Genomic DNA, 20,182 nt, shown 5'->3' on the forward strand with positions numbered 1-20,182 from the left:
ACATGCTCTGTGTGTTACCCTGATTGGCCACTGGGTGTCACTGCTGCGCCAAGGAAAATACCTTCTGTGCATTACTCTGACTGCCCAATGGGTGTCACTGCTGCGCCAAGGGAGACATAAGAACGGCCAGACTGGCTCAGACGCAAAGTCCATCAAGCCCAGTATCCTCCTGTCTTCTGACAGCGGCCAGTGCCAGGTGCCCCAGAGGGAATGAACAAAGCAGGGAATCATCAAGTGATCCATCCCCTGCCGCCCATTCCCAGCTTCTGGCAAACAGAGGCTACAGGCACCATCCCTGCCATAGGCGGCAGGTTTGTATATTTTTGGTGGGGCCCAAAATGGTGGTGCCCCCCGCTCCCGTCCTGTAAGCCGATATAAAATGAAGCTACAATGCGTCAGTGCCACAAGATTACAAGGGTCAATTAAAAGTGGAAAGTCAGAAGCAGCACTTGCCTACTTCAATATACAGTATTATATTTTGTTGCACCTGTTGTGATGAAGTGGGAATGTTCTTAATATTTTCTCTGAATACTGTGTGGGTGCCTCAGTTTCTCCTGCAAGATGCCAACTGAAGGTGTTGGGGACAAAGAGTTCAGGTGGCCTCCTTGTCCGGAAGAGACACAGAGGCCAGAGGAGGGAGTGTCATTTTGGAGCTGGCTGGGGAAATGGGGAGAGACCCAGAACTTGGTTCTGGGCTCCCCACCCCCCAAGATGGACCTGACAGAGGGGTTCTGTTTTATGTACCAACAAGCTCTGTTTAAACTGAGTTCCCATCATCTAATAAACCTTCTGTTTTGCTGTCTGGCTGAGAGTCACATCTGACTGCAGAGTTGGGGTGCAGGGACCTCTGGCTGCCCCACGACCTGCCTGGGCAGACTCACTGCGGAAAGCGCACGGTATGGAAGGGCTGAATGCTCCGAGGTCAGACCCAGGAAGGTGTAAGCTTCTTGCCCTGGAGACAGTACGCTCCGAGAGAGGAGGCTCCCCCAGAGTCCTGACTGGCTTTGTATGGAGTTGTTCCAAAGCATCCCAGCATCCCCTTCCACCCCATGCATTTCCCAGAAGTCCACACAGGCACTGACACTCCCTCCTCTGGCCTTTGTCTCTTTTCCAGGCATTAGGAGGCCACCTGATCTCTTTGTTCTCCAACACCTTCAGTTGGCACCTTGCAGGAGAGTGGCCCAGGCCATCCGTTACCAGGAGTCAAGGTTGCAGCCATTCTCTGTGCAGACAGCTCACACTGTCCCTCTAGGGCTCTGCAACAATCACACCCCCTTATCCCACCATCTAGATCCTTGAGAAATGCACAGGGGAAACTGAGGCACCCACACAGTATTCAGAGAAGAACATTCCCACTTTGTAACACCTGTATACGACTAGCTATATACTTTAAAGGGGTGTAAAATAGTCAAGTATCATGCTAAACAAAATGATACTCCAAACTAACCACCAAATTTAAGTTGCACGTTTTTCCCCTCAGGTGAGGGCTCTGGGGTTGGGCTGTGGATGAGGGGTTCACAGTGCAGGAGGGTGCTCAGGGCTGGGGTGCTGGGGGTGCAGGGACTGGGGTGGGGCAGGGCTGGGGATAAGGAACTTGGGATGCAGACAGGCTGCCCCAGGGCTATGGCCAGAGAGGACTCCCGCCCCGCCCCCGTTACCGGCAGCCACAAGCTCCAGGGGAGGGACCCCTCCTCCCCCCGCTCCCCGCAGCACACTCACTCTGCACCACAGTCACTGCACATGCTCCTAGGGACTCTCTCAGGTCCAGAAAGCCCACTCGCCTCCCCTGTGGTGGGTACCGGGTGTCACGGAGTCCCTGGGCGCTGCTCTGGAACTGCTCCCCACCAAGCCAGGCAGGACTTTGGGGAGCCTCCTCTCCCTCGGAGCAGACTGTCTGCAGGGCAAACACTCACAGAAGCCCCAGCAGCTGCTAAGGTGAGTGATGTCCGTCTCCTGGCCGGAAGTCCCCTTCGTGTCTCCTCCAGGTAGCGGGAGGGGAGGGCTGCCAAAAACGGCAGGGTCCCCTCCCCTCCTGAGGTGCTACAGCAGCTAGCACTGCTCTTATGCTGTAGCCCTTAGGCGGCGGCAGCAGCAGCAGCAAGGGAGAGAGACGCGCGCTGCGCACTCTTTATGTTCAGGCAGGGAAGCTCCGGGGTGGAGGGGGGGAAGCTCCAGCCCTGGCGGCGGCGGCGGCGGGGGGGGGTGAAAGGCGGGGCGGGGGCGGGGTGCTCCAAGCAGGGGAGAAACCTAGCTCCAAATATTGGTGGAGCAGAGCCCCTGACTGTGAATATTCCTGGGGCTAAAGCCCCAGGAGCCCATATAAGTTGGCGCACATGTGGAGGTAGTCACCTAACCATCTCTCTCTCTCTCTTTCCCCCACTCCTAGTTGGTGGAGGACAGGGCCCAACAGCTCGGCTTCCTCCATGCTGTCCCACATCTGTGCTTCTTGGCACAGCAGCAGGGGCTGGACACTCTGGAGCCCCAGGTCTCCAAAGCAGCCCTCGTGGAGAGCATTGCGGTGAGTAGGACCCCGTGTCTGGCCGCTGGGTCGAGGAACCCAGAAATGGGAGGAAGAGTTGGTGGGGCCAGAGGGGGAAGCAGAGGACAGTGGTTCCTGGGGCTGAGGGCTGGGGAGCAGGAAAGGGAGAGCTTCTGACACCGATCGGGAGCTGGCAGTGGGGGAGTTGTAAGGCCGTGTCTGCATCAGTCTATGAGCATTGGTATTTTCTTGAAATTTGTCAGACCAACCTAACTAACACCTAACCCACATTTGAACCTCTTTTCACACTCTTGCTCATTCTCAAGGTCTGTTTGCCTCCAGACAGATCCGTTGTCTTTCAGAACAACCTTGCTCTTTCTGTCTGTTTCACTCACTGAGGTGTCGGAGTAAACACTCACCTTCACTCTATTCTCAGACAAACACTAATATTAACTGTTTGCTACTGATTTGTGGAGTGGAAGATGCCATTTCTGGGGGATTGTTCCCAAGCTGCAATACTTTGTGTTCAAACATCTCCCAGCTTCCTTGGTGAAAAATAACACCAGGTTTCTTTGCAATATACAAGAAAGAAGGAGTTCTTCTTCGAGTGATTGCTCATATGCATTCCAGTTAGGTGTGCGCACGCCGTGTGCACGTTCGTCGGAAGATTTTTACCCTAGCAACACTCGGTGGGTCGGCTGGGCACCCCCTGGAGTGGCACCGCTATAGCGCCAGATATATACCCCTGCTGACCCACCCGCCCCTCAGTTCCTTCTTACTGCCCGTGTCGGTCGTTGGAACAGTGGAGCGCGGCTTAGCTGACCTCCACTTCCCTAGCTACTCGTAGTTTCTCTCGTTAATTCTTGTATATATAGTCCAGATTTATATAGTTGTAGTTAACTTTATTCGTTTGTAGTATAGTTAGTGTATATAGTTCATACAATATATATGAATGGGTCACAACCATAGCCCAACCGAAGGCACTGAAACAAACTCAAATGATGCTTCAGCTTCCTCCCTCAGCATCACAAGACCAACACAAAGAAAACTCCCGAGGAACGGGGCTCTGAGCATTGCCAGGTTGTGAGTTCCGTGCCCTCAGGAAGCAGCCAAAATGCTCGAACCCCCCACCCGCTTCTCTTGGACCGCTGGCAACATGGTGTTTGCACAGGAGCTGCAAGCCCGTCTTTCCTGTCCTTGTCTATCCCGGCCCCTTCCCCCCAAATGCTTTCATCGGACGCTGGAAGGACCTAAGGACCTGCAGGTTCCCGCACCCACCTCCTAAAGCAAACAGTCCTTCCCTTCTCTGACATTCCTGGAGCCGCACATCCTTGGAGGAGTTTTACCCCAGGGGGTTCTGATTCCCTGCGAAAAGATGTGTCTGGCGGCCGGCGGGGAACTGTCTTCTCTGCCCCCTCTTTGGGCGCTGAGAAGCTTTTTCTGAGAAACAGCACCTCCTCCTGGTGGGAGAATCCTAAATTCCACCCTCCCACCCAGGTTTCTCTGAGCAGCTGCTAGATGAACCCCACTTCTCTGGTCTAGACACCAGCATCTAACTAACCTTGGAACGGGCCCTGTTTGCTACTGGAGAGCGAAGGAACCAGGAAAGAAGGCAAATGTCAGGAAATGAATCTCAGCACGCAAAGAAACTTCCTTCGCTCTTCTTTTGCACTGTCTGTGCCTTTGCGACCCCTTGAGGCCTAGCCTGACTAGCTCAGTCAGTAGAGCATGAGACTCTTAATCTCATGGTCGTGGGTTCAAGCCCCACATTGGGCGTTTGATCTTGCACTCTTCGACATCACTCTCTCCCTTAGAGTCTCAGAGCATAACAGCATCCACTCTTTGTCCTCTCAACCAGCTGAGGCGGTCTTGGACCTTTAGTACATCATGAAGACAAGACACATTGACAATTCCATGGTCCTAAGAGAGTTGAGTCTCTTCTAGCCCAGGCAAGAGAGGGAAAAAATAACCTTTCAGAAGCTGATTGCCCCCCACCCCCTGAGCAGCCATCTAGAGCTTCTCTACTTATTTCTATATCTTCGCCAGCGCTCAGTAGTTGAGATAACTGCTTCTTTCTCAAATCCTCCACCAGCCCTCTTCATTGGGATGGAGATTGCTTAAGGCTGACGATTCCACCACATCTTATTCATCCCTCGTACGTTTCTGTAAGCCCATGGAGAGTAAAACAAGATAGCAATAAAACTGTTTTTTTTAAAAAAAAGACGTGGCCTCAATGTATAACAATACTGGAAATTGTTTTAATATGTTTTCTGTTTCTTTTTCATATCAGTGCTAAAAATAGGAAGGGAACCGTAAGGAAATGAAGAGCTCAGAGCTTGTGTTAACCTCCTTTGAAGACGAACGAATGGCCTCAGTTGGATAGAAAGTAGGCAAAGAAAGTTATGCCCAACCCCCCAAATGTCATCTCCCTGGTGGTCTAGTGGTTAGGATTTGGCGCTTTTACCGGCACGGCTCAGGTTCGATTCCCGGTCAGGGAGTTACCCTCTTCAACAAAAGTCTACCTTGCCTTCCTTGCTTGGAGTTCAAGTGGAAGAATGCAATTTCCTGGCCTCCTTCAGAATGCTTGGAAACTCTTTGGAGGCCATGGGGAAAGCAAAGCTTCCAACTACTACAATATGGCTATCTGCCCCTTAAAGCCCAGCCTCTGCACCCTTTTACACAAATACACTTACTTGTGCAAACAATTTAGTTTTTCCTTCTTACCGAGCCTAACCTAAATTAGAACAACATTGCACTTTGACCCAAGATCTTTTTCTTTTCTTTTCACTTTTCTTGGTGAAACCAAACCAAACCAAACAATCATTTTGGGTCCACCAAAATATTTCACTAAATATAATATTCATCCACAAACCTTTCACCCAGCGCTATATACAAGTCTTTGGAAGTAACACCCCGGAGAAAGATCATTAAGCTTTTCCATTCCTAAGATCTAGCCGCTGAAGGCTTCTGAGTATGGGCTATGGGCCTTTCACCTCTAGGCCAGTGGTTACCCTCTTGCTCAGGTGGCTACTGATGAAAGGCAACGTGGTTTAGTGGCAGATCCATTTCAGCCTCCCTCTTCCAATGTCTACAGGAGGGTGTTTGTTTCGCATTGCATCTAAGAATCAAATCAATTCTCTTGAAACCTCAACCTGGAATTAAGGTGATTGTAGGTCAAGGAAGGAAGGTTTTGTTTATCCTGTTCTAGAAAATGCTCAAAGTTGCGATGCTTCTTGGAGCTTCCAGACACATTGGCCAGAATTTTCAGAAGGTCTCACTCCCACCGCTAGGGCCAGATTTGCAGAAGAACTAGGCTCCCAGTTAGGCACTAAAATCTTTAGCCAGATTGTCAAAAAGGCTCAACCTATTTTTCCAAAAGATGAGTTATTTTGGAAAAAAGCTTGTAAAGATTGTGGGTGATGGTTACTTGTCTATGTGGCCCACACTGCTGGAGTTGGAGGTTCACCATTGTTTTCTCAGAATGCGGTGTCCGTAGTCTGCCTCAGTTCTGGTGTCCATCTTTTATTCTCCTAATAAATCAGCAGGGAGACTAAAACAACATCGGACTCACAGGGCTCCCGGAAACCTGCCAATTTGGCTCACGGTGAAGGTGTATACAAATCATCTGTGCTGTAGAAGGGCTCTGGGAGTTGAAAGAGTTGTGAATTTAACCCTCTAGGTTTCGGGCCTAATCTGAAACTGTTTCAAAACCAATTCCTTAAATAGACCATAGTTTGAAGCATCAGCAATAGGCATCTTACTGACTATATCCAGAGCTTTCCCAGCCAATTTGGCAACCAAAGTTGTCATCTTCCCTTTCCCGAATAAGCACTTTGTCTGTCCTCCGGGCAACACGCTTAAAAATCACTACAAGTGTCTCAAAGCAATCAGCTGTGCACATATCCTGCTCGACTACGCCACTGTGATGGGTTCGGTCACAGAGATCCCCTTGGGACTGAAATTACTTCCGAGCCCGTTTTCCCTGCCAGCTTGGGACTCCAGAACCCTGCCTTGTTGAGCCAGACACCCTAGCCTGCTGCAACACAGACCCAGGCTCTGGGCCACACCCCCAAAGCTGCAGACTTTAACTCAAAACAGCTCAGCACCTGTCTCCAGCACCCAGCTCCCAGTGGGATCCAAAACCCCAAATAAATCCCTTGTACTCTCTATAAAGCTTATACAGGGTAAATTCCTAAATTCTTCACCCTCTAGATCACTGATAGAGAGAGATGCACAGCTGTTTGCTCCCCCAGGGATTAATCACTTCCTCTGGGTTTATTAATAAACAAAAGTCATTTTTATTAAGGTTAAAAAGTAGGAGTTAAGTGATTTCAAGTAATAACAGACAGAACAAAGGAAGTCACCAAGCAAACTAAAACAAAACACGCAAGCCTAAGCCTAATACATTAAGAAACTGATTCCAGGGAATAGCTCACCCTCAGAGGTGTTCCAATCAGCTTCTTTCACAGACTAGACTCCTGCCTAGTCTGGGCCCAATCCTTTCCCCTGCTTCGGTCTTTGTTACTTCCAGCAGACATCTTAGGTTTTCTCATGACTGGCAGGGGTTTTCTCATGACTGGCAGCCCCTTTGTCCTGCTTCACCCCCTTTTATAGCTTTGGCATAAGGCGGGAATCTTTTGTCTCTCCGGGTCCTCACCCTTCCTTCTAAACGGAAAAATACCAGATTTAAGATGGATTCCACTATAGTGGTCTCTGTAAGACCCCTAGTTTCCATTCTTCCTCGGTTGGCCCACACGTACACAGGAAGGTTTGCAGGTCAATAAACCATTTACAACCAATTGTCAATGGGAGCCGTCAAGGTTTTAAACCGCCATTAGTGGCCCACGCTTTGCACAATTACAATAGGACCTCAGAGTTAGACTTCATATTTCCAGCTTCAAAGACAAGAATGAGACATGCATACAAATAGGAGGCAAATATTCAGTAGGTTAGAACCTTTGTTATGATACCTTACAAGAGACCTTTTGCATCAAGCATATTCCCCTTACATCATACTCACACTTATAAGCATCTTTTCATAAAATGTATGGAGTGCAACGTCACCGGGTGCCCTACCTACCCTGCTTTCGCTGCTTCCTGATGGCACAGAATTGACAACAAAAGAGCCAGGCTAGGAGGCTTCTAAAACCGAGAGAGCTGTTCTATCGCGTCCACATCCTCTCAGGAGGTGTCAAACCCCCTCTCTCCGTTTCCATCCCCCAAATCCTATCAGCTCAATGAGTTTTGTCCCTGGAAGAGCCTCGAGGGAGGCAGAAGAAGCGGAGAGGATTGCGTTGGGGGTAAATAAAACAGAGACGAGTTGTTCCTCTTGGGATTTTGGTGTGTTTCCCTGGTGATCCTGACGGAGGAACGGGAAGCATAATTCCATTTTTTTCAATGCCTCGGATTGGGTTCAGCTGGTGAACTCTCTGCTCTTGTTCTCACAGGGGAATGGAGACTGGACCGGTTTCCCAATTTGGACAGAAAGTGGCTTGCCAAAGCCGAGGAGAGCCTGCTTCCTGCCTGCACCGAGTTGACAAACTGGGGAAGCCAAAGCTGAGAGACCCTGTAGACGAAGTCAGAGTGCTATCCGCTCACATGGAGGGGGAGCACAAGCCCTCCCTGGGTTTCTCTGCCCAAATTATAATCAGTTGAGTGATTTTCGTGGACGAGCCTCTAGGTAGGCAGAAGAAGAAGTGAAGAGGGTTGCGATGGGGTAAATGAAAGCCGAGGACTCTTCCTCTTGAGATGTCTTTGTCTTGCTCTTGTGATTCTGATGGATGAACCTAAAGCGTCATTTGAGCGTGTTTCAGTGCTTTTCCTCGGGCTCAGGTTGTGATGCTGAGCACAGGGGTTCCTTCACTCTCTCTGCTTGGACCCTCTGTAATGGGGAACGGACCAGCTTTCGAAACAGCCTAGTGGAGCTGAACGAAAACAGCAATAAACATCCAGGTTCACCCTAGATTAATCTTTTGTCCCCAATTTTCTTGGGGAAACAAAACAAAAACATGGTTTTCTTAAGAACTCAACACCCATTCAGGCTCCAAACTCTTTTGCAAGATTTCCAGAAGGGCTCAACACCCTGAGTGCTGAGCTAGTTTGGGAAAAAAACCCAAACAAGGCCGGTACCGATTGTGAGTGCTGGCTGCTTGACTCTGTGGCCCACCGTGCGGGAGTTTGAGGTTCTCATTAAGCTAAGTGTCTCTATTCTGCCTCTGTCCTAGTGTCCATCTAATAAGTGAGGGGGGAGATTAGAACACCTCAGAAGGCACAGGGTTGTAGGAAACCTGAAACTTTAGATGAGGGTGATGATGTCTAAAAACCAGATGTGATGTAGGTGTTGAAAGCGAGATGGCCCTCTTCTGCTTCCCAAAGGCTTTGGCCGCAGCAACAGCCCTGGGAAAAGCCCTGGCCCTCCTCACCTGCCCTTGCCCAGCAGGACGCCTTGTCCGGCCTACACAGCTCCTCACACAACACCCGCCTGGGACCTTGCCCTCACCTACCAGCTCAGCAGCACCTTTTTTCCTCTCAAAACCTCCTCTTGCCACCCTCCCCCTTCCACACTTCACACTCACCTCATCACAAACTCACCCATGGCCCCTTTGGCTTCTCAAGCGCCTCTGGAGGGAGGCAGCTTCCCAGGCACGCAGATCCTTCCTTTCAACGCGCACTGGACGGACATTCGAAACACAGCCCTTTCCAGGAGGTAATGCGCTGCTTTTGGACCCTGGCGCCCAGCAAGAAGTCCTGGGACTCTTTTTCTGACCGATGGACCCCACTGACTTGCCTTTACCAAGCAGAAACTAAGGACCGGCTGATGGCTCTCTTTGCAAACGGACGCCATCAGACTGAGCCACGAGGTGTGCTGCAGGATAGCCCCTCCCCACCAAAAAGCAATGCTGTGACCCGGATTCGAACCGAGGCTGCTGCGGCCAGAGCGCAGAGTACTAACCACTGTACGATCATGGCCAGGCACTGGGGCTGTAGGCAGCAACCCAGTAGAAAATGCTCAGCTCTGTGCTCTCGGGGCAGCCACCTACCTCGCCGGCATCACAGGTATTTCTCAAGTCTCCCCATAACAGTCACAGGTTAAATGCTGAGCAAAGGAAAAAATAGAGGAAGCCAATCCCATGCCTGTCCCTTTTTCTGTCTTCCTCCACCCCTGGACCAAGGCCCTCCCCGTTGGTCTGGGCCATTGTCCTCATGCCCCTGGCCAGCCTATTTCCCTTTGCCGCTCTGAAACGTGCCCCCACGTGCAGGTCCCGAAGCTGGGCCCGGGGGCGGAAGGCCAGGGAGAGGCTTTGGCTAGGGCCAGCGTGTCCTTGTGAGGTAATTGTCTCTCTGGAGGTGAAAGTCATCAGTGCGGGGTGCGAAGGGAAGTGGCCGTAGAAGGAGAATGGAAGGCATGTGGTGGGCAGGCCAGGGATTTTTTTGTCCCCCCTTGAAAAAGGGGTTACCCTCCCCGTCAGGGAATCGAACCCCGGTCTCCCGCGTGACAGGCAGGGATACTCACCACTATACTAACGAGGAAAGGGGCATGGTGAGTGACCCCAGCTCCCACAGACCAGCTATGCTCAGTGTACACCTACACTGTCGCATGGGTCCCAGCAGGCAACAGCACCCCTGGCCCTCTTCTGCTTCCCAAAGGTTTTGGCCGCAGCAACAGCCCTGGGAAAAGCCCTGGCCCTCCTCACCTGCCCTTGCCCAGCAGGACGCCTTGTCGGGCCTACACAGCTCCTCACACAACACCCGCCTGGGACCTTGCCCTCACCTACCACCTCAGCAGCACCTTTTTTCCTCTCAAAACCTCCTCTTGATGGTGTGACGAAGTGGGACTGTTCGTACTGGGGGCTGGGAATGCCGGGTGCAGGCCTCTAAGTATCTAGCAAAGCAGAAGGCCTGCGCAACCGAATGCCTGACACTCTGTCTCCTAGCAACTGATGGCCCGAGCACCTCCCCTGCAAAGGTGCATCTAAAGGTGTTGGAGACAAAGGGGTCAGGTGACCTCCTGGCCCGGGAAAGAAGCTGGGCAGAGAGGAGGGGCCGGAGGGGGTTGGGCAGACGGGAGCTGGCTAGGGAAAAGAGGGGAGGCAGAGAGAGAGGGCTCTGATCCCCAAGGGGGGCTGTGGGGCTCCGGGGCCCCAAGATGGACCTAACAGGGGGGATCCTGTTATCTGTGCCTGCAAGACCTGTGTTGGACTGTGTTCCTGTCATCTAAATAAACCTTCTGCTTTACTGGCTGGCTGAGAGTCCTTGTGAATTGGTAGGGAGCCCGGGGGTGCAGGGCCTGACTCCCCTACACTCCGTGACAGACACCCTCCCCCTTCCACACTTCAGACTCACCTCATCACAAACTCACCCACAGCCCCTTTGGCTTCTCAAGCGCCTCTGGAGGGACGCAGCTTCCCAGGCATGGAGATCCTTCCCTTCAACGCGCACTGGACAGACATTCCAAACACAGCCCTTTCCAGGAGGGAATGCACTGCTTTTGGACCCTGGCGCCCAGCAAGAAGTCCTGGGACTCTTTTTCTGACGGATGGACCCCACTGACTTGCCTTTACCAAGCAGAAACTAAGGACCGGCTGATGGCTCTCTTTGCAAACGGACGCCATCAGACTGAGCCACGAGGCGTGCTGCAGGATAGCCCCTCCCCACCAAAAAGCAATGCCATAACCTGGATTCGAACCGAGGTTGCTGTGGCCACGGCGCAGAGTACTAACCACTATACGATCACAGCCAGGCGCTGGGGGCGCAGGCAGCAGCCCAGTGCAAAATGCTCAGCTCTGCGCTCTCGGGGCGGCCACAGGTATTTCTCAGGTCTGCCCATTACAGTCACATGTAAAATGCTGAGCAAAGGAAAAAATAGAGGAAGCCAATCCCATGCCTGTCCCTTTTTCTGTCTTCCTCCACCCCTGGACCAAGTCCCTCGCCCTTTGTCCTCATGCCCCTGGCCAGCCTATTTCCCTTTGCCACTCTGAAACGTGCCCCCACGTACAGGCCCCGAAGCTGGGCCCGGGGGCGGAAGGCCAGGGAGAGGCTTTGGCTAGGGCCAGCATGTCCTTGCAACGTAATTGTCTCTCTGGAGGAGAAAGTCATCAGTTTGGGGTGCGAAGGGAAGTGGCCGTAGAAGGAGAATGGAAGGCATGTGGTGGGCAGGCCAGGGATTTCTTTGTTCCCCCCTTGAAAAGGGGTCATCCTCCCCATCGGGGAATCGAACCCCGGTCTCCCGCGTGACAGGCGGGGATACTCACCACTATACTAACGAGGAAAGGGGCATGGGCAGGGGCCCCAGCTCCCACAGACCAGCTATGGTCAGCGTACACCTACACCGTCGCATGGGCCCCAGCAGGCAACAGCACCCCTGGCCCTCTTCTGCTTCCCAAAGGCTTTGGCCGCAGCAACAGCCCTGGGAAAAGCCCTGGCCCTCCTCACCTGCCCTTGCCCAGCACCACGCCTTTTCGGGCCTACACAGCTCCTCACACAACACCCGCCTGGGACCTTGCCCTCACCTACCAGCTCAGCAGCACCTTTTTTCCTCTCAAAACCTCCTCGTGACACCCTCCCCCTTCCACACTTCAGACTCACCTCATCACAAACTCACCCATGGCCCCTTTGGCTTCTCAAGCGCCTCTGGAGGGACGCAGCTTCCCAGGCACGCAGATCCTTCCCTTCAACGCGCAGTGGACAGACATTCGAAACACAGCCCTTTCCAAGAGGGAATGCGCTGCTTTTGGACCCTGGCGCCCAGCAAGAAGTCCTGGGACTCTTTTTCTGACAGATGGACCCCACTGACTTGCCTTTACCAAGCAGAAACTAAGGACCGGCTGATGGCTGTCTTTGCAAACGGACGCCATCAGACTGAGCCACGAGACGTGCTGCAGGATTGCCCCTCCCCACCAAAAATTAATGCCGTGACCCGGTGTGACGTTATTGATATAAATTGGGACCATATAGAACATGGGTTGCAACCAAGGTCCTGTAGTGGCACCAAATCTTAAGTAAAGGAGGTCATATAAGGTGTCTAAGACCAGGTTCTGGGTTGCTGGTTATGATTATGCTGTCTGTATGTCTGTGTATCATTTTGTAGTTGAAGTTATAAGTATTGGCTCTGTACTGTCTGTATTTTGTATTATTCTCTGCTTCTGGGAAATATCCCAGACAAGCTGGTGTTAGCCCTGCCTAGCTGGCTTGATGGCCCATTAAGGACCATCAGCTACACAATTGACCCATGGAGAGAAGGCAGACACGCCTTTTGACTCAGCAAAGTATGCAGAGACTTGTCCATGTGACTGCAGACTCCATTTTGCTGTAATTTTCCACAGTGAGGACAAAGAGATTCTTACACCTGGAAAAGTCTATATAAGGCTGATGCATCATCTCCATCTTGTCTTCAATCCTGCTTCTGACCTCTGGAGGGACTTTGCTACAAACTGAAGCTCTACACAAGGGACTGAATGACCCATCCCAGCGGGTGATGTATTCTAGAGACTTGATTTGAACCTGCAGTTTACTCCATCACTGCTGCAAGCCTGAACTAAGAACTTTGCCATTACTGTATGTAATTGATTCCATTTAACCAATTCTACCTCTCATCTCTACCTTTTTCCCTTTGTCAATAAACCTTTAGATTTTAGATTCTAAAGGATTGGCAACAGCGTGATTTGTGGGTAAGATCTGATGTGTATATTGACCTGGGTCTGGGGCTTGGTCCTTTGGGATCGAGAGAACCTTTTTCTTTTATTGGGGTGTTGGTTTTCATAACCATTCATCCCCAGGACGAGTGCACTGGTGGTGATGCTGGAAGACTGGAGTGTCTAAGGAAATTGCTTGTGTGACTTGTGGTTAGCCAGTGGGATGAGACCAAAGTCCTTTTTGTCTGGCTGGTTTGGTTTGCCTTAGAGGTGGAAAAACCCCAGCCTAGGGCTGTGACTGCCCAGTTTAAGCAATTGGTCCTGATTTGGCACTCTCAGTTGGGTCCCGCCAGAATCACTCCGTCACAGTGGCGTAGTTGTGCTTGGATCCACAGAACCAGGTAAATTAAGCTTTGGTTCAGAACCCCACGGTATCCAAATTTTAACTTTGGGATTGAGAGTTTGGTTGGTTAAAGGTCACTGACCATGAGACAGAAAGCATCAGGAAAAGCAAGGAAACTGGAAGCCTTGAGAGACAGCCTGCAGTTTGATTATGAGCAAGAACTGGCAGAAATTCGAATGGAGAAAGAGTCTGATGAGAGAAAGAAAGAAGTTGCTAAGAGAGAAGAAAAAGCTCGTAAGAGGCGTCTGGAGTTGCTGGCTGCTGAGGAGAAAACAGGAGACGGCTAGACTCCAACTCCAAGTCAAAAAAGCAATGGAAGAACAGCAGAGACTGTATCCTCTTGAAAGTCCAGTTTGTAACAATGTTGGTATGTTGTATAACTCTGAGCAGTTGTCTGGGGGTAACCAAATGTACCCCAACAATGCCACCTTTTATGTCAATGCTGTTACTGTGGGTTCAGTAGAGGGTGGCCCCATACATTGTGCCAGTGCTATGTATGGGAGTGGGAATGGAAAATTCATAGAGAGTGTAAAAGTCAATGGTAAAAGCTGTTCAGGGCAAACTATGGCTTCTAACATCACTCTTGTTAAAGCAGATCTGGTCAAAGAGGAAGATTATTTACCAAATCAGGGTGTGAATGTTGTGATCCTCTGTGAGTTTACTGTCCGTGTGCCTTTAGCCAGAATCCACCTTGAGAGGAATGGGGCTCAGCATGAAGTGATAGCTGGCGTCAGGAAGTTATTGCCTAAAGATCTTTTAATTGGGGAAAATGTTAAAGCTTTGTTCAGTCCAGGTAGCCAGTCACAGGAGAGGAATAATCTTAAACCTGTGTCTATTGTGAGCAATGATTTGCCTGAGGTGGGTTGCTCCAAAGGTTTGTCTGTGCAAAAAAGCAGCGTGTCTGTGAGTGGAGTTTCTGAATGTCTGTCTGATGTCTCAGAAGGAAGTCTGGAGTTAGATCAAGAGCAGAAAGATCTCATTGGTGAGGAAAATGTTTCTCAGGAGCAGATTAAAGTAAATGGTCAGGTTAAAGCCCTAACTGAGGAAGGAAAGGGTAAATTTGTGATAGGTGATGGATTGGTGGCTAGTGCAGCTTGTAGAAGTGAACCTGAAATGGGTAACTGTGATTTGCTAAAAGTAGCTCAGTGTAGTGAAAAAAGCAGCAGCTTATCTGTTGGGAGTGGCAATGTGCCTAGTAGGGAAAGTTTGGAGGGGCCTAGGCAGCTTTGTGAGCTGATGGCTTTGTCTAATCAGCAGTTTGGGAAGACAGGGATAGTGGAAGAGGAGTGTCCCTATCCCTTACCTGTGTCCTGTGTGGAGAAATGTGACAGTGGAGGGAATGTGCCTATGTGGGTCAGGGGTATTGACTTGCCTATGAAGGGAGCTACCTCGGTCTCCAAGCAGTTGTCTGTGAACAGCCCTGTGTGCTGGGACAAGGGAAGTGAAATCCCAAGCTGTGTTTCTGGTGAAGGAGAATGTGTCTCTGGCTCTTCTGTGTCTGTGGAGCAGACAGAAGGTGCCTTTCAGCCTGTGATGGTTGAGGGTGATTCAGTTGTCTCGGAGTTGCTTGTAAATACAGCTAAAGCCCAGGAAGGGAATGGTCCTGAGTTTGTGTCTGCTGGGGAGAATGGCACTGTGACTAGGTTGCATCCAGTTAGTGTCTTAGCAAAATCCCAGAGAACAGACAATTCTGGTGCTTGTAGTTTGCCAGTTGCTAATGTGTGGTTGGAAAAGGGTGTAGCAACTCTGTCTGATCAGGGTGATACCCTAGCCAGGGCACAAGGAGAGCATGAAGGTGATTTAATGGTGTTACCTACTGACAGTTTGACAACTTGTAGCAAGAAGGAAAAGATTCCTGAACTTGTTCATGGCCAAGGAAAGGAGACTGCTTCTTACCTGTTATCTAGAAAGTCTGTAGGTGTGCCTAAAAGGGGATTGTGTAGAAATCCGCCTGTTGGGCCTGAAGTGATTCTAAATGTAAGTGAGACCCAGAAAGCATCTGTGGTTGCTCAGGGAAGTGTTCCTTTAGAGCAAGCCCTAGGTGAAGAGGGGAAGGGCAGAATTTCTGAGAGGGGTGAATTGCTGCTTAGAGAAGCTCCTAGGGAAAGGAATCCTCATGGTAGCCTGTGCAAGCAGTTTACTGCAAATGAAGGGTGTAAAAGTGATTTAATCAAGAAAGTTTCAGTTCCTAACAGCCAGAAATTTTCAGTTGTGAATGGATCCACTGATTTTCCTTTTGAGAGATCCAGTGTGGGCAGCTTTGAAAAGGTCTCAGGTGGAGTAGAAGCTGTTAAGGAAGTTGAGCAGCCCTATAACCACCTGGCTGTGTGTGGCCAGCTTGTTGGGGAGACAATGGTGTTGGGACAGGAATGTCTCCATGCTGAATCTGTAAGTGAGCAGTCTGTGCTTCAGGATCTGAGGACAGATTCAGTTACTGGTGTTTCAAAGCAGAACAGTTTTATGGCTGAACGCTTGAGGAGGCAGGGGAGAGCAAGCCAGCTCTCACCCTCAGACCCTTTAAATTGGTGTGGTATCTCTGTAAGACAAAGTCCAGCCTTGGAATCCATAGCAGCTAAGAAGTTAAAAGCTAGTGTCTGTGTTGATGCGAATTACTTGGCTGGCAGGGAGAAGAAAGACTTGCTAATAGCTGTTAGCAAAGAGAGCCCACCCCATCAGCCAGTGAATTCTGTTAAGCAAGAGAAATCAGGGTTTAATCCTGAACGACAAGAAGGAAAGAGAAGACTGAATTTTGCAAAGGGAAGCCACAGGTTAACCCTAAAATGCCCAAACTCCAATGATATTGAGCCAAGGGTGTGGCATGACAAACATAATTGTAAATGGACACTTGCAATGAATTTGTTGTTATTGCTAATGCTAAATGTGTTGCTATTGCCAAGAACTGTAACAATGTACAATGTGCCTAATCTTTTGGACAATCCCTTGAATATGTTGAAAGGAATACATGAAAACACACTTTATGTTAAAGGGCCTTGCTATACTGATGTTTCACAGTTAATGCCTGTAAACAGTGTTGGAACTTTTCACAGGGGAAAATACATTCCAGACCTGATGTGCTGTATGAAAAGGGGAAACTGAGGCACACTACCATATTGCTTTCATGGCTAAATGCCAAGATTCCTGTACTATGAACAACATCAATATCTACATTGGTTTAATGTTAATTGGGTTCAAAACATTGGCCAAAGCTGGTATGGATAAAGTAGCTGTTTTCTTTAGCTCTTGGCAAGATCATATGAAACATACAGGAACCATGATGCAAAAGCTAACCAAGTTATACCTTGAGTTTGTAAAGAGATTCATTCATGTTATTGAACATGACTTTGATAAACCATTCCGGTTATACACTGGTACGGCATCTAGCCCAACACTAGCTGTAGTGAGACAGACCCAAGGAAAGGGGGCTCTTGAGATGCAGTCAGTGATGTTTTGTCATCCCTTCCTGCATCAATTTTGCGTTGGGGGTGTGACGTTATTGATATAAATTGGGACCATATAGAACATGGGTTGCAACCAAGGTCCTGTAGTGGCACCAAATCTTAAGTAAAGGGGGTCATATAAGGTGTCTAAGACCAGGTTCTGGGTTGCTGGTTATGATTATGCTGTCTGTATGTCTGTGAATCATTTTGTAGTTGAAGTTATAAGTATTGGCTCTGTACTGTCTGTATTTTGTATTATGCTCTGCTTCTGGGAAATATCCCAGACAAGCTGGTGTTATCCCTGCCTAGCTGGCTTGATAGCCCATTAAGGACCATCAGCTACACAATTGACCCATGGAGAGAAGGCAGACACGCCTTGTGACTCAGCAAAGTATGCAGAGACTTGTCCATGTGACTGCAGACTCCATTTTGCTGTAATTTTCCACAGTGAGGACAGAGAGATTCTTACACCTGGAAAAGTCTATATAAGGCTGATGCATCATCTCCATCTTGTCTTCAATCCTGCTTCTAACCTCTGGAGGGACTTTGCTACAAACTGAAGCTCTACACAAGGGACTGAATGACCCATCCCAGCGGGGGATGTATTCCAGAGACTTGATTTGAATCTGCAGTTTACTCCATCACTGCTGCAAGCCTGAACTAAGAACTTTGCCATTACTGTATGTAATTGATTCCATTTAACCAATTCTACCTCTCATCTCTACCTTTTTCCCTTTGTCAATAAACCTTTAGATTTTAGATTCTAAAGGATTGGCAACAGCGTGATTTGTGAGTAAGATCTGATGTGTATATTGACCTGGGTCTGGGGCTTGGTCCTTTGGGATCGAGGGAACCTTTTTCTTTTATTGGGGTGTTGGTTTTCATAACCATTCATCCCCAGGACGAGTGCACTGGTGGTGATGCTGGGAGACTGGAGTGTCTAAGGAAATTGCTTGTGTGACTTGTGGTTAGCCAGTGGGGTGAGACCAAAGTCCTTTTTGTCTGGCTGGTTTGGTTTGCCGTAGAGGTGGAAAAACCCCAGCCTAGGGCTGTGACTGCCCAGTTTAAGCAATTGGTCCTGATTTGGCGCTCTCAGTTGGGTCCCGCCAGAATCGCACCGTCACACCCTGAACCCCCCAGAAAGGCCAGATTGAGAGGTCCTGGCTCTGCCCACAAGCTCTGCTGTAGCCTGTGTTCCTGTGTCCAATAAACCTTCTGTTTTACTGGCTGGCTGAAAATCACTGAGAGTCCCAGGAAGAGGGGTGCAGAGTCGGACTCCCCCGCACTCCAAGAGCCAGCGGGGATCAATGCCCGCGTCCTCCAGCGGCAAGGAAGCCGCAGGACCTCTCCTGGCTTTGCTTGGGTTAGAGGAAAGTGGTGAAGATAAGAACGGCCCTCCTGGGTGAGACCGATGGTCCATCTAGGCCACTATCCCGTCTTCTGACAGTAACCGATGCCAGGCGCTTCAGAGGCAATGGCCAGAGCAGGCAATCGTCAAGTGATCTATCCCTGCGTTGTCTACTGAAGCTTGGTGCTTGTTTCAGGGGCTAACTCTCAGCCCAGACACACTCCAGGGAGGGAGTGTTGGTGTTTGTGCCGAGGAGCGTGGCTGGGACTCGGACCCCCTTCCCCAGCTCTGGGTAGCGCCCCCCCTCCCATTTCAGGCTGTGTTCTGCTTAAGGCCACAGAGCCCTTGCCTTTTTTTGCCTGCTGCCTGAGAGTCAGGCCAGCTGCAGGGAATTAGCTCAAGCGGCAGAGCGCTCGCTTTGCATGCGAGAGGTAGTGGGGGGCGATGCCCGCATTCTCCGAGCCTGTCGACTAAAGGCTCCTGATGAGCGTGGTGGACGGAAGAGCCGGCCATCTGACTTTTGGCCTTGCTGCCCGTAGCGGTCAGGCCCACAGCCACCCAGGGGCTCCTCTGCACCATCTGGCCTCCACGAGTGCCGCACTCTGACCAGCTGAACCAGGCAAGCCACGGGAAGCTTCTCAATGTCTTCCCCTGGTGTGGGCTTGGATACGAAAAGCACCTGGCCGTTCATCAGCTGTTGCAAGAAGTGTGCAGAGTAGGAGTAGCGATGGGGCTGTAGCTTTCCACAGCATCTCAATTTGGGCAGCTTTCCATTCCCCTTTTCTGTGTAATGTCCCTCCCACGGGTTTCACTTGCGGAGCTGTACAACTCTGGCAGGGTGGCCATTTAGAAATCTTTTCCTTGCTTTTCTTTTTCGCCTGGCCCCAGCGTTAGGACCGTTTGGGTGTTTCAGTGTGTGTGTTTTCCCATTTGGAGGCATTTGGAAGTTTGGAAGGGGAGCCGAAAGAGGAGTCTTTTTCACAACCAAGTTGGCTTTCTGCACAGGTAGGGCCCTTGGCCGTAAAGCTTAGCTTCGTCAGTGCGTCTGCATTGGGTTCCTCCAGTGCCTCAAGAGCCCGTGCTAAACTCTCGGTGTGGGCGTTTGGCTTGCGCCAGTCAGAGTGCCGTGCCTGCGTCTTCCCAGGGCCGGCTCCCGTGAGGCGCGCATAACTTGGGAGGAAAGGGGTAGAAGAGAAAGCAAGTGAAGCTGACTTCGAGTGGTGGAGCCCCTGGGCAGAGTGGTCCTCCTGCTCCTTCCTGTCGGAGGGGTGGGCTCGAGTGTGGGCTTGGGGGGTCTGGCTGTGGGCGGTGGGAGGATGGTGTCCAGGGAAGTCCCAAAGGTCACCCTGCGCCGGCGGAGTGTGAAGCCTCTCCCCTAGGTTGGGGTGCCGAGGATTAATCCTTCCTCTGTGGCTTGGGCTGGGGAGCGTGATCTGGCGTCGGGTCCATTTGGGTGGAGCTGGCGGCCGGCAAGAATTCGGGCCATCAGGTCAACCCTCTGTGGAAATGGGGGTGAGCCGGCAGGCCTGCGATTTTGGCTTCGCGGGCGGGCAGCTCAAGCCTGGCCTCCTATGAGCCTGGAAGGCAGCCGGCCGGGCTCACCCGTCTCCTCCCCGGGTCCAAGTTCCTTTCAAGCAGCAGGTGGAGTGAGGAGCCCAGGGAGGGGAGCCCAAGGAGGTGTCCAGAGCCTCGTCCTGCCTGGCACCCAGCAGGGCTCTTGCCCGCTCCCGGCCCACCTGGTTTTGGCCTCTGCCACCCCTAGCAGTCAGCCAAAAGACCAGAAGCCACCCTCTCCCTCCTGCACCCCGAGTGGCCAGCATGGGGCTTGAACCCATGACCTTGGCGTTATTAGCACCACGCTCTAACCAGCTGAGCTAGCCGGCC

General features: G+C 50.9%; 4 non-coding genes across 4 annotated transcripts; 1 reads left to right on the forward strand and 3 right to left on the reverse strand.

Moving 5' to 3' along the window:
* The first annotated feature begins 4,182 nt into the window (after positions 1-4,182).
* On the forward strand, positions 4,183-4,255 carry TRNAK-CUU. The gene has a single exon. It is a non-coding gene; the product is annotated as a tRNA-Lys (tRNA).
* A 5,682-nt stretch (positions 4,256-9,937) lies between these two features.
* On the reverse strand, positions 9,938-10,009 carry TRNAD-GUC. Its single transcript has one exon. It is a non-coding gene; the product is annotated as a tRNA-Asp (tRNA).
* A 1,666-nt stretch (positions 10,010-11,675) lies between these two features.
* Positions 11,676-11,747, reverse strand: TRNAD-GUC. Its single transcript has one exon. It is a non-coding gene; the product is annotated as a tRNA-Asp (tRNA).
* Positions 11,748-20,108: 8,361 nt separating this feature from the next.
* TRNAI-AAU lies at positions 20,109-20,182 on the reverse strand. Its single transcript has one exon. It is a non-coding gene; the product is annotated as a tRNA-Ile (tRNA).

The sequence above is a fragment of the Mauremys mutica genome, unplaced genomic scaffold, assembly GCF_020497125.1.
Source record: "Mauremys mutica isolate MM-2020 ecotype Southern unplaced genomic scaffold, ASM2049712v1 000705F_np12_subseq_156622:218855_obj, whole genome shotgun sequence".
In the NCBI taxonomy this organism is placed as follows: Eukaryota; Metazoa; Chordata; order Testudines; family Geoemydidae; genus Mauremys; species Mauremys mutica.